Source organism: Crocodylus siamensis, chromosome 8 (genome assembly GCF_052110815.1).
Source record: "Crocodylus siamensis isolate JL-2025a chromosome 8, ASM5211081v1, whole genome shotgun sequence".
NCBI lineage: Eukaryota > Metazoa > Chordata > Crocodylia > Crocodylidae > Crocodylus > Crocodylus siamensis.
The window spans coordinates 50,201,036-50,224,657 of NC_143402.1; the positions used below are offsets into that span (position 1 = coordinate 50,201,036).

General features: G+C 45.8%; 1 pseudogene; it reads left to right on the plus strand.

Annotated features, from left to right (window-relative positions):
- Positions 1-18,205: 18,205 nt before the first annotated feature.
- LOC149858440 (myosin-3-like) overlaps positions 18,206-23,622 on the plus strand; it is a 31,512-nt pseudogene continuing 26,095 nt past the window's right edge.

Below are 23,622 nucleotides of genomic sequence, written 5' to 3' on the forward strand. Positions count from 1 at the left end.
AGAGCAACACATACAATTCCAAAAAAGGAAGCAAATAGGAACAGAAGCACCATTGTCTCCAATATGGGGAAGATCAGGGATCCATCCTAGCAATCTCTTAGGGAGGAGGCACCAGAAATATTGCTTGTTTGTTGGATCCTTGACCCTCGACCGTTCTGGTCGAGTGCCTGAAAAAAATGCTAGCTAGCAATGATAAGGGACTTAACAAGTAATAAGCAAGGTAGTTGCAAAGATCTATGAGGGGGGACCCACTGCATTGAGGGTGAGGGATTTGACCATCTGAGAAGTGTTACAGGAGCTATGATCAGTGCCTATAGTAGACTTTGATCACCATTCAATCAAGGAAGACTAAGCCTGTGCCAAGGATAAGAGTGCACCAGAGGCAGCAGAGAGCCTGTGCTGGAGGATGGCCCAAGCCTGGAGATGGTGCCACCAGAGCTATCGGTATAGGATAAGGCAGTGGTTCCAAACCTTTTTTTGCTATGAGCCACTGCTGGAAGTAGACTGCAGTGGTGGCCTGGGGGTAGGGGAGCTCCTGGCATGCAGTGTGGCTCATCCTTTGTATGTGGTGCTGCTGACATTGCTCCTGCAGCCCTCATTTGGGTCATGACCCAGGGTTGGGAACCACTGGGATAAAGTGCTAGAGAGGGTTTCAGTATCAGCTATTCTGCAAAGGTGCTAGGTGCAGGCTACCTTTGTGTGACCAACGGAATTGTATGATGCATACAAATGTTGAAGTAATGTCTATTTCTTTGTTCTATCTTTGTTGATGAATGTGATAATATAGGTATTATATTTAGCTGTGATATGTTGAGTTACGTTCCCTAACTGGCTTAGTTGCAGGGTCAAGTTATGCTCCCTGACTGGCTTAGAGGTAGGGTCCTTGTTCTATGTCTTATGTTTTAAGTTGGGAGCTCTGGTACCAGACCACAGTAATATGTCATGTTTGGGTCTTCTCTGACTGTAGGCATGAGGGGTCAGGTCAATGCTCAGGATCTCAATATTGCGCTGTTAGACAGGAGGGCATGGTGTACAATTGCGCACACACACACACACACACACACACACACACACACACACACACACACACACACACACACACACACACACACACACACTACTAGCTCAGGCACATATACATCCAAACCAGCCTAGGCACATGCATATCTATCACCAATTCAAGCACATATACTATACACCCCAGAAGTTAAACACAGATCACTAATTCATATATCATGCACACAATGCCGTATATATATGAGTCTCTCTATATCTATATATATACACACACACTCTCACACTAGCAACTCAGATACACACACGTTCAAAATAACTAGTTTAGGTTCATGCATACCTATCACCAGTTTAAGCCCATACACGCTACACACACCAAATTTAGACAGAATCAGTTAGCAGTTACCAACACCTGCACATCCAATACAAATACGTGGATTACTAATTTATATACCACACGCACATACACAATGATATCTATATATGTATATATATGTGTTTTCACTAATTTACACACATACCTCCCACCTACAGATACACACAAGTGAGTTCCTAAGTTGGGTATTGTGATATGTATGTATGTATGTGCTTGGTGTACTTGGGATACCTGGGGAAAGGTTAAGGTAAGAAAGTAGAAGTGTAGGGAGTGAAAATTGCTGGAAATGAAAGCCACTGGGACTAAAACCGGTAGACTAGAGGGGCCTGGGCTGAAGAACTGAGGCTGGGGGTGTAACTTTAGGTTAATTGATTTTAATTAATTAAAAGACGACGCCCAAAGCCTGCAGAACAGGGAAGCAATGCCGGCACAGAGGCTGGGACTGCAGCCAGAGCTAGGGGGAGCTGAAAAGGTAGGTGGGGAGAGGGAAAGTGGGACTAAGGGAAAGTGTGGATGTTAAAGAGGGGCTCTGGGTGTGAGGAGCCAGAGGATGGCTCCAGGACAGCTAGAGAAGTTGTAGGGAGTGGCAGTAGGTGCTGGGAGCTGGAGAAGGGCTCCATCTGCTGGAGAAAACTGCAGGACAGCCAAGAGGAGCTGGGAAGCTGCAGGGGGGGGGGAAGGATGACTACAGAAGGTGTGGGGGAAGCCTGAAAACAGAGAGATGGACAGCAAAAAATCACAGGAAAAGTGGCAGGAGAGACTGGAAGACAGCAGGGCAGTGGGAAAGCAGAGAAAGGCAGCAGAAAGTCACAGGGAAAAGGCAGTAGATGGCACGGGAAGCTGAAAGGCAGTAGGGACAGCATGAAAGCAAGGAGAGGCTGAAAGGTGGCAGAAAAGGGGAGATGGAATTGGGAGGAGATGGGGAAACTAGCAGAGAGTGGGGACTGGAGTTGAGAGAGAGAGAGAACGAGGCTGGAATTTAAGATAGGGAAGGGACTGGGATTTGGTAAAACATGACCCAACTGGGGTTGCAAATGACAGCTGTTTTATTGAACAGGGGAGATGGTGACACAATGTCTTATTGGTTCCCTTACATGTGCGTGCGTGCACGCATGCACGCACGCACGCACGCGGCAGGGGTTAGAGAGGCTTGGTGCAAGGGCTGAAGTCCACTGAAGTCCATGAGGGGAAAGAGAGAGAGAGTCCAAATTGTAGGAGGAGGTGTGCAGGTAATATCTACCTATCCCAGGCTAGAAAGGGGTCGTTGTCCAGAGGGGGGTTGCCAGCAGGGCCTCTGGGTGGATAGGTGGTGTGGCATGGTGCTGGTCCAGATGGAGAGGGCGTCCCACTGGGTCTGTCTTCACTGCCCCTTTTTATAGGGGCAGACCTTGTGTGACCCTAGTGACAGGAGGCATGCCCAGGCAAGGGTCAGCTCCTGGTGTACTGAGCATGTGTGCTCCATTCAGGGATGTGCAGTTTTGGGTGTGTGTAATGGTGAGAGTTGCTTGGTCTGCAGGGTCTTGTGTCTTTCAAATGCTGGTTTTGTCTCTGTTCCTGGGTGAGATCTGTGGTTCCTGGATGAATCAATGCAAGGTGATGGCCTGGTTGTTACAGGCCATTCAGTAGAGGCCTGCTACCATTGTATTTTAATCATTTCCAATCAGTCTCATTCATCCAGGAACCAATTTACATGGGAGGGGTACATGAATCATACAGTTGCAACACAGGGGATGCCCAGGCAGAGGACACAAGATGGAGACTTGACATACAAAATGGAAACTTGACATGACTTTGGTTCACTTACAAACACAGGCCTAAACCATGCAATATCCATATGAAAAAATAAAAATCAATACAAAAATGATAATAATACAATATACAACAGTAAGAATCAATACAAACCTAATAATAATACAATATAAAACAGTGGATATCCAAAACCAAAAACTTGCTACCAGAATAAAAATGTTTAAAATTTATCCTAAGTCTGAGCTCACTTATACTTATCTATAGGGAATAGTGAGGGAGAGAAAAAGTCAGAAATGGTTGGGGAAGGGGAGGGAATGCATTTTAAAATAAATTTTTAAAAAAAGAAAAAAACTGGTGGTTTTGCTACATGACCTTCCACAAAAATTCTGCATAGTTGGAAAGTCTTTTGGTTCCTGGCTGTTCAGAAAGGCTCCTTAGCTGTTTGTGTCTTGTAAAGGAGAGATCTAATGGCACAGTGGATTTCTTGCTGAATAAGCCATCATTTATAGAGACGTATTCCACTAGAGCCAGATTACTTCCATAACATCTCTGCCTAATATTCCTGTAAATGATACCTGCAGAAGAGCTGAAGTTCTCCAAAATGTATTGTCAACATATTCATTCTCATCCTTCCTCCCTTTCCCTCTTTGGAGTCAAAAATAACAGCACCAGCATCATACTGTGGAGAGAGAACTGAGAACCAGGAAGTTAGCAGATCCTTTTTCCCTTCAGCATAGAGGCATGAGGAAAGATGGGACTGGAGTGTTTTTTACAGAGACTGCTAAAGCAAAATAATATCCAGTCAAAACTGTGGACTGTAAGCGATGTTTACCAGTGAGAATGTGTATGTGGGTAATACATTTTAAAGTCCTTTAGTTAATGATAAGTAACTTCTAATGCAACCCAAACGTTACTGCAGAAGTGACTCCCAGGCCTAATTCACACTCTTAGAAAAGAGAAGTTTCATGTTACAGAGGCTTCGTGTCACCAAGAGACTTGAAGCAGAGAGCCCCTGTTTGTCAGAAGGTAGTTAGTTATGCTAGTCTGAAGTCAGCTAAAAGGCAGGGTAGATTTACACCTTCTAGAATAACCAAAATATGTGTATATATGTATATGCATCACACAAGCTTTCATGTGCTGAAGCTGACTTCATCGGATGCTGTTCTTTCATGAGGATCAGTGTTCTCAGACTCCTGGACCACACTCCTGTCCCAAAGAGCAGGATAGATTACAACCATCCTGGCTCTAACCCAATGGCACTGGCTGCCATGAGTGGTACAGAGTGGAAGGAGGGAGCTAGGATGCAGAACTCCTGGGTTTTGTGGCTGAGAAGAGACCACCATGGGGGTAGAAGCTGTGAGGGCTATGGGGTGCTTTGTGGAGGCATAATCTCCCATGTGTGGCCCCTGTACTCCACTGCCTCCTTGAGGAATGTTGGTAGATGACTGGCACCACAGGTCCTAGAGCAGAAGTGAACTTCAGTCCATGAAGGCTTCTGATATTATATTTATTTTTATATATATACACACACACACACACACACACACACACACACGTGTATACATATATATACATATACACACACACATACACGTGTGTGTGGGGGGGCATGTATATAGGTACCTTTCTGCCAGAAGATAGGTAGGGAACTAATGCACAAGGATGTGAAATGATAGCTTCAGTAAGATAGTACCAGTACTCTCAGATGATGCTACTGCCCTTACCTTGCCAACCTGATATTTGGGGATATGGGGTCCAAAAAAAGATGCTTGGCAAGAAGGAAAAGAGTAGGTGACCCATTCATGACAGTAGCCACTGCTCCAGAAGTGCGCCAGTTCCTGTAGTTCACCAAATCAAAGTAGCAGAGAATCAGGACAAGTGATGAAAGCCTTTTACTGCTGATGTACTGTCAAGCAGCATAAGTGTCCTGCCAATAGCTACCAGAGCAGCAAAAGTTACCACAGCAGCAAAGTCCACTAGAGTTATGCTACTATCAAGCAGCCTACAGGCTTTGGGGGTTTTGTACTGGCATCACCATTGTTTTCCCAAGCACGTGTTCAATGCTTGCTTTAGTTGTCATGAGAAGGATGAACCACCTTGATCCTTTTGAACTGAAGGCATTGAACTCAAAGTTTTGGTGACCCTGGAAGCTTCACTGTCTTTTAAACTGCTGTTGACAGCCAAGTGGAATTTATCTTTCAGTGGTGAAAAAATAGGTTATGGACTATTTAGAAAAGCTGGACATGTACAAGCCTAATGGGGCCAGATACAATGCCCCTGAGGGTGCTGAGGGAGTTGGCAAATGTGCTTGCAGAGCCACTGGCCATAATCTTTGAAAACTTTTGGTAATTGGGGGAGGTCTCAGACAAATGGAAAAGGGCAAATATAGTGCCCATCTTTAAGAAAGGGAAGAAGGAGGATCCAGAGAACTACAGAGCAGTCAACCTCACCCCAGGCCCCAGAAAAATCATGGAGCTGGTCCTCAAAGAATCCATTTCTAAGCAGTTGGAAAAGAAAGTGATCCGGAATGGTCAGCATTGACTCACCATGGGCAAGTCATGCCTGACTGACCTGATTGCCTTCTGTGATGAAATAATTGGTTCTGTGGATGTCGGGAAAGCAGTGGATATAATATACCTTGACTTCAGCAAGGCTTTTAATACTTTCTCCCACAGATCTCTTGCAAGCAAGCTGAGGAAGTATGGGTTGGATGAATAGACTGTAAGGTAGATAGAAAGCTGGCTGGATTGTTGGGTTCAATAGGTAGTAATCAATGTCTTGATGTCTAGTTGGCAGCCAGTTTCAAGTGGAGTGCCCAGGGGTTGGTTCTGGGGCTGGTTTAGTTCAATATCTTCATTTGCAATCTGGAAGATGGGACAGATTGCACCCTAAGCAAGTTCACAGATGACACCAAGCTGGTGGGGTGGGTAGTAGATATGCTGAAGGGTAGGACTAGGATTCAGAAAGACCTAGACAAATTGGTGAACTGGGCCAAAAGAAATCTCATGTGGTTCAACAAGGACAAGTGCAAAGTCCTGCACTTAAGACAGAAGAATCTCACGCACCACTACAGGCATGGGACAAACTGGCTAAGTGGCAGCTCTGTAGAAAAAGGACTGGGGAGGACAAAGGACAATAAGCTGAATATGAGTCAATAGTGTGTCCTTGTTGCCAAGAAAGCTAACAGCATACTGGACTATATTAATAGGAGCGTTGCCAGCAGATTGAAGGAAGTAATTATTCCTCTCTATTCTACACTGACGAAGCCACATCTGGAGTATTGTGCCCAGTTTTGGGGCCCCCACTATAGAAAAGACATGGACAAGTTGGAGAGAGTCCAGCTGAGGGCAATGAAAATGGTACGGGGGCTGGGGCACATGACTTCTGAGGAGAGGCTGAGGGAAGTGGACTTATTTAATCTACAGAAGAAGAGACTGAGGGAGGATCTGATAGCAGCCTTTAACTACCTGAAGGCTGATTCCAAAGAGGATGGAGCTAAATTGTTGTCATTGAGGGCAGATGACAGAACAAGGAGCAACAGTCTCAAGTTGCAGCATGGGAAATTTAGGTTGGATATTAGGATAAACCTTCTTACTAGGAGGTTGGTGAAACAATGGAATGTGTTTTGTAGAGAGGTGAGAGAATCTCCATCCTTGGAGGTTTTTAGGGCCTGGCTCAACAAAGCCCTGGCTGGAATGATTTACTTGGGGATGATCCTGTTTTGAGCAGGGGTGTGACTGGGGGCAAACTGAAGGCCGGATCTCAAGTCGGCCTGCCCACTTGCCTAAGGCAGTCTGCCCTAACTCACCTGCCATGATTTGAATGTTTTAAAATATAATATGCAGGAGGCTGCCCTTACCGTACGCCAATGCCAAGGGGCACTATCCACAGCTCCAAACCTTCCCTACACTGTGGCCCATCCCTCGCAGATGGCATCCAGATTGATATTGCTTCCTGGTCTGAGGCTGGGGCAAACTTAAACCATTGTTAGCCTCTTTCACACACACTCGCATGATGCCCTCCTTTCACAAGGGCCTCTTGCACTCCTCCCCGCTCTCACAGGGGCCTCTAACATACCGCCTGTTACTGGGCCACACTCTACTGCCCTTGCTCCTCCTGAGAGACCTCTCATGGGCCTTCGGGCTTTGCTACTCACTTCCCGGCAGCACAATGCAGAAACTTTGGATCCTGTTAGTTTACCTACTTTATGTGGTGGAATCTTGTGCCAATGCTGGGCTGCTTTTGCTCTGAGACCCTCACCAGGCAACAGCTCTCATGTTCTCACACTTGGGGCTGGCCCAGGTTTTGCCCTTCAAGCCGTCGTAGCAGCCCTACTTGGTACGCCCTGGTGCAGTTCTTCACACTGCCCTCTGCAGTCTTACTCTGTACCCCAACTTGAATGGTCCTTCAGGTACCATGCTTCACCCTACTTTATGTGGGCCCACACAGTCACTATTCACAACAACACTACCCCCCTCCAGGGTCTCTGGGACCCTTTGTCCCTGCTGGGTTCAGGTGCCACTTGCAGGCACGCCTGGCACCACTGCTCCCACAACTTTCACCATTACGCACCAGATGATGGGGTGCATGGTTAAAAAGCCCCTACCCACCTTTCACCAGGAGGGGTAACCTGGTCTGGTATTTCTTGGGGGCTGTTTTAAGTCATGCCCAGGAGCCTCCAACCATCCCCACAGATCCTGCCTTTACCTTCAAGGTGTTCCAGGAGCAGCAGCTCATCCTGATGTTACCTCCTTAGCTGCCAGCAGTAGACTGCTGGCCCAGCCTGTGTATGTGGGCCCTAAATGGCTGCCCTAATCAGGCACCTGGCAGCTGCCTGCTTCCAGCTTTCAAGTGGCAGGCACCTAAAGGTGCACTGCCACAAGGGGGTTGGACTAGATGACTTCCTAAGGTCCCATTCAACCCTAATTTTCTATTATTCTATATTAGCAGCTTTGTTTCTGGCTTTACATTGGAGAAGACTAATAGTGCTTGTGAAGTGAATTGAGACTTACTTGGTGAAGAGGGCTTGGAGAATTCAATCAGAAGTATTTGTACTCACCACAGAGAGGCCAAATGGGTGGTTTAGAAAGTGCACACAAGCCACATCCACACACATCTTGCTCTTCTGCAAAAAACCCTGCAATGTATGGCAGGCCTTGCTTTGAAGGAAGAGGTCTCACATGTCAAGATGCAAACTCTAAGAATATAACAAAATGAGCAGGGGCAGTATTGGAGCTTGCTGGGTAGATGTGAGGTCAGTATTGCAAGTGTCATTTCTGTTGACCTTCAACATGGCTGGGGCTACATACTGCACAAGGTGCACTCCGCAGGGTTTTATTAAGCTACACCTCAAAACTAGCACTTGGAGCTGAGTGAAGCAATACAGAAACTCAACCAAGGACCAGAGGTATTCATAGCACCATGGACCCATATCTCTTCATTTCTTCTCATTCCAGTCTCAGGAATGATTTATTATGAATAGGCTGTCCATGAGGAAATCTCGGACATTCGGGACATTGGGAAATGGCAGGATTTCAGGCACTTTTCTCTTTTCAGAGTTTCCTGTTGACTGGCTTAGGCTTTCTCCTGCATAGTCTGCCAGGTGATAAATACTGTGGAGTATGGGAGTAGAATTCAGAAAGACCTTGATAGCTTGGAGAGCTGGAGCAGAGACAATAGGATGAAGTTCAGTGTAGAATGACAGAGTCATATAATCATAGAAAAATAGGCCACCTCCAGGTTAGGAAACATCCAAGTGAGGGTTTTCATGGAATCACAGTACCGCAGGGATCTCTAGGGTCATCTTGTCCAGCCCATTTCATGAACACGGGGGTTGCATCCACACAAGCATGGACATTTGGTTCCCCAGAGACAACTAGCAGATGGACACCTTGTGCCACATGCCCTCTGGTGCACAGCAGTTTACCCCAGGTTGGGTAGTGGAGGCTGGGGCCAGAACTGGGCTGGCCCTAGCAGCCTTATTTGGAGTCCTAGGGCTGCAGCAGTGGTAATGCTGCCTCTTGGAGCCTGGCTGGCAGCCGGAGTGTGGCTCTGGCTGGCCAGGCTCCAGTTTTGAGCAGTGTGTGCTGCCCCTGTGTGTCACTCTCCTTTTTTTTTAAGTGTTTTTTTTTTTACTCCTGGATATCCAGGGTTCAGCCCCCCCAGGCTGTTCCCTTGGAGTGTGGAGAACAGCTGAATGTGTGGTACGCGCCACATACTGCATGGCTGCACTTGTCTAGATGCAGCCAGGAATGCTATTCCTAAGTCATCCATGTCCAATACTTATCCAGTGTTCTCTTGAAAACATCTAATGAAGGAGATTGCACAACTGCCCTGGGTAGGCTATTCCACTGTCTTACTGTTTTAATGGTGAGGAAGATCTTCCTGATACCTAATCTAAATATATGCTGTTGCAGTTTAAAGTCATTGGTTTGCATCCTGCCCTTTGCACTGAGGAAAAGCTGCTATTCTAGCTCTTCTTTATGGCAGCCTTTCAGATACTTGAAGATCTCCTTCATCATCTTTTCTTCAAGTAGAGCATGCCTAATTCTCTCAACCTTCCCTGGGTGGCTTCCCTTCCAAGCCTTTTATCATTTTTGTTGCCTGCCTTTGACCCTTTCTAAATTCTCCACAGTGTTCTTAAAACTTAGGACTGCACACAGTATTTTAATAAGGTATAAATAGCAAAAAGTAGAGTGGTTCTATCAGCTGCCATGTTTTATACCTCATACTCCCACTGATGTAGCCCAAAATTGCTTTTGCTTTTTTTATGAATAGGGACTTACCTAAATTGTGGTTTGCAGATTTCGCAGAAACCACGAAAAACAACATCTACATTTGCCGCAATAACCAGAAAATCCAGCATTGTCCATGATTTCCTGCAAAATCAACCAAAAAAAAAAAAAAGAGCTACTGATGTAGACTAGATGAAGGCACCCTCTGCCAACCAGTGGCAAGGGGGGTGGCTACCAGGGCTTCTCTGCTAAGCAGCAATGGGGAGTGAGGCTACCGTGAAATGTTTCTGAAATTAGCTCCGTGTGCTGTGAACAGGCAGCAAAAAACCTTTTGTCTCACCATGACTTAAGTAGGTTCCTAGTTATGACTGCTTCACACTGATGACCCAGGTTAAATATGTGATTCACCAAAGGCCCCAGATCCCCCTCAGCAGTGCTACTGCCCAGCCAGTTCTTTCCCATTCTGCATTTTGCTTTGATTCTTCTTCTTTAGGTATAACATGTATTCTATGTTTGTCTTTATAATTCTCCTTCAAATACCTAAAAGATGGTTATAAAGAGGACGGAGATATACTATTTTCTGTGCCTGCAGGGGACGTAACTAGGAGCAATGATCTCAAATGGAGCAAGGGAAATTTAGGTTGGACATTAGGAAAAACTTTCTCATTATTAAAGGTGTTCAAGCATGGGAACAGGCTACCCAGAGAGGTAGTGGAATCTCCTTCATTGGAAATTTTTAAGAGCAGATTAGACATTTGACTGGGATGGTTTAGGTAAAGATGATCCTACCTTGAGCAACAGGTTGGACCAGACTGACCTCCTAAGGTCCCTTTCACGTCTACCATTCTGCCATTACATGATTTTATGCTGAACTTTATCCTCTTGCTCTACTCAGGTCTCCAATCTACCAAAATCTTTCTGAAGTCTATTTCTACACTGAACAGTATTTATTGTGCTTCCCAGTTTCATGTAATCTGTAAACCAGATTAGAAACCTCTCTTTTGGCATTGAAAAAATTAATGAATGTATTACACAGCACTGGATCCAGGACAGACCACTGGAACCCCCACTCCAAATCTTTGCTTGGTTTGTCACTACATTTTGCTTGCAGTTACCTATCATATAATAATTTTATCTAGCACACATTTCTTCAGCTTGTTTATGAGAACATCATGTGGTACTTTATTAAAAGACTTATTGAAGTGTAAGTACATTATGTCCACTTCATTTCCTTCATCCACCCAACTAGATACTACATGAAAGAAGGAGTTCAAATCAGTTTGGCGTGATTTATTCTTAACAAGTCCCTACAGACTGCTAGTGATCAGCCTTTCCAGATGTTTAAAAATTGAATTCTTTATACTTTGCTCCAACAACTTTTCAAATATTGAAGTTGGGTTAACATTCTGTACTTCCTCAAGTCCTCTTTTTTACCTTTTTTAAAGATGGGCGGTATATAGACACTTTTCCATTCATACATTTCCTACAACTTCGTAAATATTTTTGCCAAGGACTCTGAGGTCCCTCTTGCCAATTCCTTCAGCATACTGGGATGAATTTCATCAGAACCTGCTGACTTGTTGACTTAATTCATTCCAGCTGCTCAAAAGCTCTCTGATTGAATGCTCTTTTCAGATAGTATGATGCTCAGCCTTTCCCCTTCTTTGTCTATTTAATTTTTTTCTGACTTGTTGCAAATTTTATTTTATAATTTTTTTTTTTGTGACGACAAAGGCAGGCTTGTTGTTGAGCAGCTCTGCCTTCTTTGCATCCTCTGTTAATAGGTCACCCTGGCTATTTAGCAGTGGAACCACCACAGACTCTTTTGTCATTTTTTCCTGTTCGGTGTATTTATACAACCCTTTCTTGCTGTCTTTAACATCAGAGGTTTGGTTTGGTTCTTTTTTGTTTGGCTGGTTTTTGTTTGTGGATCTAAATTTTGGACTATGTGCCTGAAGCGGCAGTTGGGCAGCCTGAATCCTTTTGTGAATCTTATCCCAGGGCTTCTCATTCACAACTGAGGATTCCACTAGGCATCAGGGATCCAAAGTACTACTATGCTGAGTCCATGCTCCCTTTGTGGGGTAATCAGGGTACAAATTAATAATAGTCTTATCTAAAAATGCCAGACGGAGTAGTATAATACAGATTGCTATTTGGGTTTGTGCAGTTCCCAGCCTAAATCTGTTTTTCTTTTTTAACATCAGTGGTAAATAGAAGTTCTGTAGAGGAGCTGGCACTGTTGATTTACCACATATAGTTGATGCTATCCCAAGCTTTGGTATGATAGCAGAGACTCCTCAGGAATGAGTAACTGCTCCATTTGTCCCCAATTTTTAGCTTCAGTGACAGAGTCAGCACTATAGTCAGGCACTTTCATCTACCTGGAATCAAGAACCCCAAAACTTCTCTTGAGGGTAGCACCTGGAACTTTTCTTTGGGAAACTGAGCAGGGCTCACTTTTACTCCAGCAGCCACTCTTTAAAAGAAGAGATGCTGCTAGCCATCTTTCTATGTGATAGCTCAGTGGTAATACCATTCCCCAGGAAGTGGGAAACCTGGGTTCTAAATGCTCTTCATACATATCTTCCACCTCCCAAGCGGGTGCCCTGGCCACTGGGTAATGCACCGAGTGAGGCTGGTAGCAAGGACAATCTCCCTACCTTCTGTGATAATATTTCACTGTGCAGCCCATAATGCAAGATTCATGAGGTCAAAATCAGAAGTATTTCACTCTGTAGCTTCCTGGTTTGAGTACCCACCTGAGTGAAGGAAACTGAGTTCTGTTCCCTGCTCTCAAGGCTGTTTATGCATTTTCTCCAATGATTGCTGTAAAATTCAGGAACAGTTGTAAAAGCAGAGACCAGAATGCCAGATTCCCTCTTTTAGCTGAGGTATTTAACCAAAGTTAGGTTCCTTCATGCTTGTCATCTGTCTGCCCCCACAAATGCTTAACTTGTTTCTTCACAGTAGCACAACTTCAGCTGGAAGCCCGGACAGGTTTCCTACATAGATAAATTAATAACTGGGTAGTTAAGGTACTCTTCAGGGGAACATCTACTCAAGATACTTACTGCACAGTAAATTAATCTACTGCTCAGTAAAGCATCACCATCTACACATGTAAATTAGTCTACTGCATGGTTGGCTACTACCTATAGATACAGGTAGTAGATTAACTGTGCAGTAGCAACTGAGCAGTAGCACACACATAGACAGCTGAGTGGGAACAAATTGCTCTTGGTCAGCTCAGGAGGCAGGGGTGAGGAAACGGTCCTCTCCCCTGGGCACGTGCCTCCCTGTCCTTTGCCCCTATTGGCAAATCAGGACACAGGGCTCGAAAACCATCCCCTCCCCCAGCAGCTGTGTCCCAGTCCCATGCCCTGATGTGCTGATTTTGCCAAGGGGCTGGGAGGCACCTGCCCTGGAAGGAGGACAGCTCCCCGTGCCCCCTGGGACCCAGGCCTGACCCCGGTGCCTCCTGCTAGCTCAGGATGACACCCAGGGGATCCTGGAGCTTCCCTCAGCTGCTGGAGCAGGGCAGAGCAGGGCAGGGCAGGAGTAGCCCTGCACTGAACTGCTTCCATGGGGAACAAATTTGCTCCCAGTGGGCGCACGTGTAGATGCAGTCCTGGAGAAAGATGTGCAGTAAGTAAACTTATAGAGCATTAATAGCACATGTAGACGTCCCCAGGATGTGGGAAATGTAGGTGTGAGATTTGTTGTAGGTATAGAATTTTTCACAACCTGGCTGTGTGCTCTGACAATTAAGCTTTGATATGAGAGGTTGAGAGCAGCACTACTTTGTCCTGTGGGTGTTTTATAAAGGAAGGGGACAATCTGTATTTTATTAGGGGTCTGATTCTGCTGGCATATGTTAGCATACTCATACAACATCTACTGGATCTTGCCCCTTAGAGGACTTAGGCAGAGTAGTGCCTAATCCCTGGATCCAAGTCAATCTTAGGTAGGTGACAGACATGTAGTGCTCAAACCACGTCTGTTCTGGGCACACACAGGAGCTGATGTTTAGGTACTAAGGAACTTTTAGGTTAAATTGTTAAGCATTTTTGGCAATTAGGTAGGCACTAAAAAGGGTTTCTTAGGTTGCTGTTTTGGATATAGGTACCAAAGTCTTTTTTTGAATCTGGCTCAGTTCTCCATTGATAAAATGGGGATACTAGTCCTGCCTGTGCCTGATCCTACCATGGGAAGTTCTAAGGGTGTGTAAAGTGCTCAGACAGTACAGGAGTGAGAGCTGTAGAGATGGCAGAAAACTCAGTGTAGTTGCTAGCAGTCTTGTTTGTTAAGAACTGTGTTTCTGTCCTTATTTTGACTTTATGCTAATTTAGGAAAATAACCATAACTTTGCTTCCCCTAACTGTAAAATGAGGTTATTAATTCTGACCTGGTTACTGCACTGGTCCTTGGAGGCCATGCTAGCTGCTTTATGTAAAAGGTGCTATGATTTTCAGAAAGCAAATGCAAGGTAATTGCAAAGTACTATTAATATGAATTAAATAATACTCAGAGACTAGAGAGACTGCTGTGTTTGTTGCGCTGTATCACTCACAGCTCTGTTCTTATGTCCTTTTCATCTCTACAATCTAGGAATATCTACATGTCTATTAATGCACAGTGCCTACTGCACATTGAATTTAGTACTTGCATAATCAAGTTCAAAATTAATGCACGGTGGACTGCAGTACTGTGCATTAGTGTGATCACACGCTTTTTGTGTATCATTAAACTAATACTACCGCACATTACCGTATTAGCACAGTTTTTGCCATGTATGCTCATGCACAGTAGAATTAGTCTACTGCACATTAAATGTCTCGTGTAGATGTGCCCTCTGAAATTGAAACTCAAATGGTAGTTAGGTAGTCAAAAAATTGACTGTGCATCTTTATTTTCTTCTGTTCTGATACCTTTGAATTTTCATTTTTATTCCCTACTCATTCTCAGTACAGCAGTCCAATTTTGAGTGCATGGTGTTTGGTGCAGGAAAAAAGGGCATGAAGACACCAATGGTAGAGGCAGGAGTGAGGATGTATTTGCGTGAAGCAATGTCCCCCCTCCCCCCCCACCAGTGCACACTGATAGAACTGAACTGGTGGGGTTGTAAGGAGTCTTCTTAACAGCCTGCCCTACCAATGTCATTGCCAACCCCAACATGGCTGTGTCTCTGTACATGTAAGCAGAATTCACTTCCAAGTACTGGGCTGGATTCAGAGAACACACTATAACAGCATTGTCACTGTCAGAGTGCAGAAGCTTTTCTGACACAGCTTCATCTATTTGCCAAAACCCATATTCTTTTGTCATTACTCAGCTTTTATGATTTAATAACAAGGCTGCTGTGATCAGCTGTTACTGAGAACTCCATCCTTATTTGCACAGTTGCATTCCTGCATACTGCTTCTGTTCTTAAGGAAGGTGGCAAGTTGATAATGAACCTGATAGATAGAAAAATAAGGTGTTAATATTTAAAGTTAGAATTGCAGTTTGCTTTATCATTCAGTACCTAAAATCCATTACTCGCTTTCCTTAGATCTCTTGTTTGGTCTCATTTTTTCAGCAACATGCTTCCCTCTTTTGTTCTTTTGCCAAACTGCACAGAGGTAGGGATTATATGTAACTTCATTGCCCAGAATTGTGAATTGGCTTTTAATTGTCATCTTTACTGTGCCAGAGCCTAATTCTGCAGCCGCTCTTACAGGTGAGCAGCTTTCCATACAGAAGCATGCTCACTGATTGCCAAGGGAATACTTATGGATGTACATGCTGACAGGTGGGTCCCACCGCAGTAGTTCTTGTCAGTGCAGCTATTTGTCAATAATGTAACCAACAGCAAGCCCTTGTATAGTGCATGGAGAGATGTTCACAATTACTTCAAGCTTTGATTCACATGAGGATGCTGGCATTAAATGGCAATGGCATGTTCTCAAGATCAAGGACCTATGGACACATTACAGTTTGTTCCCATGGCAAGTTACTAAAGTTGGAAAAATAGTTACAGAACCTGTTCATTTCTATATATACATTTTATGACAAAAAAGTGAGCATGGAATTGTTGAGCAAGCTTAAGTGTCTACCCTTGCCTTCCAAACATAGAGAAAGGGCTGAGTGAACGGAAGCATCTCAAGTTATAAAAGCTAGCAAGGAAGAAAATTTTGTTGGTGTCTAGTTCTAGTTTGAGGTAGGTTGGCTCATCCATCTCTCTTTCCACACCTGCACCATCCCCCTCTTCTGTGACTTACTGACAAACTAACTTAGGTGTGTAAAGCTTGCTGCTGTGTGCACTGCAATGCAGCTTCTGCTTTTAGCAGGTTGTGAAGTATTTGTCATGGTCACAGAGCTTGGAGATAGAATCACTATTAATTCCCAGTTAATCAGTACTCTGAGGTAGGGGGATTTGTCATCATAGTGCATTTTGCAGGGAATGCAGCTGAGATTTCCATAAGTATCTGGCTTTTGGAGAGCCTGTGGCTGCCCTGGCCCTTAACCTTTCATGCTTTCTCTTTGCAGGTTAGAGAATTCATCCAGAGTTCCTTCCTTCCTTTCTGTCAGGCACTGGTTAACAAGTCGATGCCCACACGGTCAAATGGGTCGCCAACTGGTTGGAGGGCCGCACCCAGAGGGTGGTAGTGGATGGGTTCTTCTCGACCTGGAAGGATGTGGGCAGTGGGGTTCCGCAGGGCTCGGTCCTCGGGCCCGCACTGTTCAACATCTTCATCAGTGACTTGGATGAGGGGGTAGAAAGCACCCTGTTCAAGTTTGCTGATGACACTAAGATGTGGGGGGATGTGGGTGCACTAGAAGGGTGCAATAGGCTACAAGCTGACCTTGACAGGTTGCAACGGTGGGCGGATGAGAATAGGATGGGGTTTAACACTGATAAGTGCAAGGTGTTGCACATGGGGAGGAAGAACCGGCACCACACTTACAGGTTGGGGAACTCCCCTCTTGCCAGCACGGAGACGGAAAAGGATCTTGGAGTCGTCATTGACTCCACGATGAACATGGGCCGGCAGTGTGGGGAGGCAGTCAAGAAGGCCAACCGTACCCTGTCATGCATCCACAGATGCATCTCGAGCAGGTCCAGGGAGGTGATCCTCCCCCTCTATGCGGCACTGGTCAGGCCGCAGCTGGAGTACTGCGTCCAGTTCTGGGCGCCACACTTCAAGAGGGACGCGGACAATATGGAAAGAGTTCAGAGGAGGGCCACTCGTATGATCAGGGGTCAGCAGGGCAGGCCTTATGAGGAGAGGCTACGGGACCTGAACCTGTTTAGCCTCCACAAGAGAAGGTTAAGGGGGGACCTTGTGGCCTGCTACAAACTGGTCAGGGGGGATCAGCAGGTATTGGGGGAGTCCCTGTTCCCCCGTGCGCTGCCAGGAGAGACCAGGAATAACGGTCACAAACTGGCGGAGGGTAAGTTTAGATTAGATATTAGGAGGCGCTACTTCACAGTCAGGGCGGCTAGGGCCTGGAACCAGCTTCCAGAGGAAGTGGTGCAGGCTCCTAGCCTGGGGATTTTTAAAAGGAAGTTAGATGAGCACCTTGCCGGGGTCATCTGACCCCGGTGCTCTTTCCTGCTAAGGCAGGGGGTCGGACTAGATGATCTACCTAGGTCCCTTCCGACTCTAGCTACTATGAAACTATGAAACTATAAGGCAAGAATTTAAAGAATGAAAATCAATCTCGTGTCCAGAGCCCCCAGTCAAACCCAGCTGTCTTTGCTTTCTTTGTTTTGCACACGTCTGGTAGTCCCATCTTTTATGCTCTTCTTCTGCACTACTCTGCAGGTCACAGTACTTACCTCTGCTGTACTCATCTGCTGTGCTCTGCTTACCTCTGCTGTGCTTCCTTGCTTTCACTCTCCCAGTCACCCTCCAGACTCCTTGGCTTTATAATAGAAATAAATGAACAAACATGAATGAATGCATAGAATAAAAAGAGAAACAGGTACAATGGCAGCAACTTCCTGCCATAATGAGATCTTCACCCTAGTCCCCTCTTTAATATATTTCACCTTTCCAAGGAATACTTCCATTCCCTATTGATCACAGGATTAGAGAGCCATAGCTTCTATGTATTGTTTATGTCAGCCCCAGAAAATAGATGCAAGTATTCGCAACTGAATCTTTTCAACAGATGGTCATTTTGTGTAAATAAGTGATCTAGCAGCATTTCTGGAATGAGGGGGGTGGGGGAGGGGCTCTGCCCGGCATTCAGCTTTGTTCTCACTGACTCAAAGGACCTAGCTAGTATATCTCCCATAGAAAAGAATTGCTCTGAGTTCAAGATCTGTTTTTCAGCTGCCATCATGGCCAGCAGGGATGCTGATATGGAGGTTTTTGGGGAAGCAGCTCCATTCCTGTGCAAGTCTAAGAAGGAGAAAATAGAAGCTCAGAACCAGCCATTTGATGCCAAGACATACTGCTATGTGGTTGATCCCAAGGAGGAATATACAAAAGGGAAGATTAAGAGTAGCCAAGAAGGAAAGGTAACAGTGGAGACAGAGGACAGCAGGGTAAGTGAATAACTCTTGGGCCACCTCCCTGTTCTGTTGCTTTTCATCTGGTTTCTTCTAGGGATGCAGGACTGTAAGGACAGCTAGGCTGGCTCAGCCCAGGGGTCTGCTTAGCCCATCATCCTGCCTCTGATAGGAACCAGAGAAAAGTGAGGGAAACACTGCCATATGCACCTTTGAGGTAGCCCATAGACTGCCCCTTCAAGAGAATTCCCTTGTGAGCCTGTCAAAGGTCAGTTTATTAGGCCTGTGCAAAGCGGCTAGTATTTGCTTCAGATTTGGATTTGGCCGATTTGGGGGACAGTGATTCGATTCACTGTCCCGAATCAATTCAGCTGAATCTGATTCAGATATTGGCCTGCTGCCAAATTTCTGAATCTCTGAATCACACAGGCCTATCCCCTGCCTGATCTCAGAGCCCTGGCAATGGCTGCCCTGCCTGTCCCAGCTCCCAGCACTTTGGGAAAAAAGAAGCCCTAAGTCACCGGCTGCTGCGGGGGGGGGAGGAGGGGAGAGGTGATCCCCACTGCCTCCCACTGCCCCACACCATGTGGGGGACTCTTTCACGAACCCCTGGCCCCCCTGCCACTGTCCCAGCCCCCCCATGGCTGCCCCACCTGCCCAAGCTTTGGCCCTTTAAGAACTCCCCCCGCAAAAGCCCATACTCACCGATTCCTACCCTGCTGCCCCCCACTTCTCCATGCTGCATGGGGGACTCTTCCACAAGGCCCCCAAAGCCCTGAGCCCACTGCAGGAGCTGGTGAGTCCAGGGATTTTTTTGTGTTTTTTTTTTTCCATAAAGGGATGGAGCTGGGGTGAGCGGGGCAGTCGTGGCGGGGCTGGGGGAGCAGGGGGCTCATGACAGCATGGGGCAGCAGGGATCGCCCCCACCAGGCAGCACCCAGTGAGACCGGGCTGTTTTTTAAAGCACCAGGAGCTGTGGCCAGGTGGAGCAGCCATGGTGGGGGCTGGGGGAGCGGGTGAGGGTCGGGCGGCGCTGGGGAAGGCTGGGGGAGCAGGCAGGGGATGGAGCCTGACAGGGGTCCCCCCCATGGTCCGCTTCCCTCTCCTCCAGCCCCCTCCCCCACCCCCTACTTACCAGCTCAGAGTCTGGGTCCAGCTCCCTGCTGCAGCGGGTGGGGACTGCATGAATCACCGAAGCTCTCCAAATCTTTTTCAGATCAATATGGAGAGTTTTGAATTGACTTGAACCTTTTAATTGGCCCCCTGATTCAATTTGGATTTGGAGATTCGGCCAATGAATTAGGCCAAATCTCCTCCAAATCGAATCAGCATCCAAAGTTTCTCACAGCCCTACAGTTTGTGCTCTGAGGCAGGTGTAGTCTAGTTCAGGAATTGCCACCATTTTTGGGCAGAGTATTAAAAACACCTTCAAACTCGACTTTTAAGAGGTTGGCATGCCAAGGGTGGATGGCAGGGGAGTCAGAGAGGACCTGATCCTTGTTGTGGCAGCACAGCCCCAGCCCCCTCTACACCATCTGCCCTGAGGCGTGTGTGCCAAGCACAATGCCGTCTTATGCCATGCTCTGGCACGCATGCTGGAAATTTCCTACCCCATGTCTAGTCCCTGCCAACCTTTGTTTTTTTTTTCTCTGTTGCTGTTTTTTAACCTTCCCTATTGCAAGTCATACTTCATATCCATCCAATCATGCTGTGAATCCTGATACCTTGGTTTGGTTTTGTGGCAAAGAGTTCTCTCTCAGGTGCTTGATTTATTTAGTTGGTCTAATAAAAGATATCACATCTACCCAAAGAACTTTGTCTGCCTGATTTCCTCTGTAATCTAGTCAGGAAAGGTCGTGCTATGGTGGCCTTCTCAAGCTTTTCCCGCTGGAGTTCAAAAAATACCCTCTTAGCCACCAAGGAAGAACAGTTTGAATGACTGGAAAAGTGCACCTGCAAATGTCTTACCTGGAAAAGCAGAAGAAGCATGCATGGTATATTAATGATGTACATGGGAGGCATGTAGAAGTCATTCTTTCTTGGCTTGTTGTTTCTGCTTTATACTTAGCCAGTCAGATGGCAACACTGTTACAGGAGGCCACATGGTGTTTGATCCTTTATCCGGCGCTGAGAGTTCTGCACTGAGGTCTCAAAACTGAGAATTCCACTGCAGGTTTAGGACAGAAATCACTGATCTGTGGTGGCTTTAAATTGCTGTTTTGTCCCACATGCATCTAAAATAATAATGCAATAGTGAAAATTGTTCTCCTAAAACCCTTGGCTGGGCCAAATGCTAATTGGGAATAGGAACTCAGCCATGTAACAGAGCTATCCAGGACCAGGCTGCTTTTGGTCAGAGCTTAAATGCTTGGAGCTCATGGAATTTCTCCCAAGGTATAATAAGGTGAAATAATAAAAAGCAGGGTTTGGATAGGCTGGGACTATATTAAGTTGTGCTGGTCAGATCAGTACAGAATTCATTTGGCACAAGAACTGCTGTAGTCATTTAAACCTCAAAGAGGAAAAAAAAAAGCCTCTCCAATCAAAGGCTATGGTTTTCTCCCAGCTTGTGATTTTTTTCCCCCTTAAAAATGCTTGTCAAAATGCCATGATGAAAAGCAGAAGGGTGAGGCAATCAGTACCAGGTATTCAATGCTCTAGAGCAGGGGACAGTAAACTGTGGCCTCCAACTCCTTGCCAAGGTCACATAGATATATGCAGTGATCATACATTTAAAAGCCTGCCTCTATTGCCAGTTACAAACACAGTCTCAGTGGATAGAGAAGAGTGGTCCTTAACTGTTTTCTGTCCTATGGCTTGATCTTTTGCTCAGTAGTGAATAACTACAAATTACTAATATGTTTCAACCAAGAATTTGATGTGGATATAATGCAATATGAATTGGAGACACTTATGTGCCATGGGCAATCAACAGCCACATTTCTTGGTGTCTTGTTGCTGAATGTGCATTAAACAGTGACTTTTGCTGGCATGTATGTAAAAGTTAAGATAAGAGGTAGATAAACAATGGATAGCCAGCTTTAAGGGTGAAACTCACAACAAAAATTGCACTGGACCTATTGGGCACCTATACACATGCAGCGAGGCTCCTCTGATGCACTGTAAAAACAGTGTGCTGGAACAAAGTCTGCTGGAGTGTGGTAATTACCATGCTGTAGCAGACTCCAGTGTCACATGTATCCCCACCCACGGTGAAATATGGCAATGAGGGCACTTTAACTAAAGCTCATTCAACTCCCCCCGCCCCCTTCCCCATTCCCGGAGGATATATATAAATGCCCATTGATACTATTTGTTGTATGTACCTGGTAGAACCTACAGGCTTCAGCTCAGTGTTAATCCTTTACCCATTGTACTTCAGACAGTAACTGTCAAAATTGATAATGTGTATGCCATGAACCCACCAAAGTTTGATAGAATTGAAGACTTGGCCATGCTGACCTACCTTCATGAACCTGCTGTTCTGTATAATCTCAAGGACTGCTACAGCTCTTGGATGATCTATGTAAGTGCCATCTCAGTGAAAGGGAAAACTCCTATTACACTAGGAAGAGGCACTTTAATGGCATTTCTATTCTTGTTTTATACAGCAGCTAATGTGCACTGTGCCTACTCAGGTCTCTTCTGTGTCACTGTCAATCCCTACAAGTGGCTCCCAGTGTACAACTCAGAGGTGGTCTTGGGTTACAGAGGCAAAAAGCGTCAAGAAGCCCCTCCCCACATCTTTTCCATCTCTGACAATGGCTCTCAATTCATGTTAACTGGTGAGTATTTAACATTAAAGGGATGTTACACTTAAGGAAAACCATGCCAGAAATGCTGTCACTACCAAACGCCGCACTTCTGTCACCATTCCATTGCACATTAGCTGCTCAGGCTCCTAACTCTGTAGCCTAATTACTACATAAACTGGGCTGGAATTCTAGAGACTCATTTTTCTTAGTAGCAGGAAAAAACACACTCACCCACATATATTCATAAAACTTCCAAACTGATTTTCCTGAAAAAATTCAAAACTTCATAAACCTGAATGCTCTAGGATGCCTAGGTTTAGGATGCCTGCTTTTCGTCAGCTAAAACACAAAGTTTTTTTTGTTTGTTTTATGTTTACTTTTCCAGTGGAGAATCTGGTGCAGTAAAGACTGTGAATACGAAGCGTGTCATCCAGTTCTTTGCAACAGTTGCAACTAGTGGAGAAATTACCCAAAAAAGGGAAAAAGATGAAGGTAAGGGAAGTGGCACTTAGCAGGTGAAAGGGCCACTTTACAAGTGTGTAAACTTGTGACCACAAACTCTGCAACTAATATTCATAGTTTCATAGTTAGTAGGGTTGGAAGGGACCTGAGCAGATCATCAAGTCCAACCCCCTGCCATGGGCAGGAAAGAATGCTGGGATCCAACTACCCCGGTTAGGTGATTATCTAGCCTCCTTTTCAGGACTCCCAGGGTAGGAGCCAGCACCACTTCCCTTGGAAGTTGGTTCCAGATCCTAGCCACCCTGACTGTGAAGTAGCGCCTCCTGATATGTAGCCTGAATCTACTCTCAGTCAACTTATGGCCATTATTCCTTGTTACTCCCGGTAGTGCTTGGGGGAACAGGGAGTCTCCCATTGTCTGCTGGTCCCCCTTGGCCAGTTTATGGATGGCCACCAGATTCCCTCTCAGCCTTCTCTTGTGGAGGCTGAACAGGTTCAGGTCCAGTAGCCTCCGTTCATAAGGCCTGGCTTGCTGCCCCCTGATCATGTGAGTGGCCCTCCTCTGGACCCTCTCGATGCTGTCCACATCCTTTTGAAGTGCGGTGCCCAGAACTGGATGCAGTACACAACTGTGGTCTGACCAATATCACATAGAGGAGGAGGATCACCTCCTTGGACCTGCTCATGATGTATCTGTGGATGCATGACAAGGTGCGGTTAGCCTTCCCGACTGCGTTCCCACATTGGTGGCCCATGGTCATTTTGGAATCAATAATGACTCCAAGATCCTTTTCTGCCTTTGCACTGATGAGAAGGGAGCTCCCCAGCCTGTAGGTATGCTGCTGGTTCTTCCTCCCCAGGTGCATCACCTTGCACTTGTCAGTGTTGAATCCCATCCTGTTCTCATCTGCCCACCCTTGTAACCTGTCCAGATCTAGTTTCAGCATGCCCACTTCTCCCCACATTTTAGTGTCATCCATGAATTTGAACAAGGTGCTTTTTACCCTCTCGTCCAAGTCGCTGATGAAG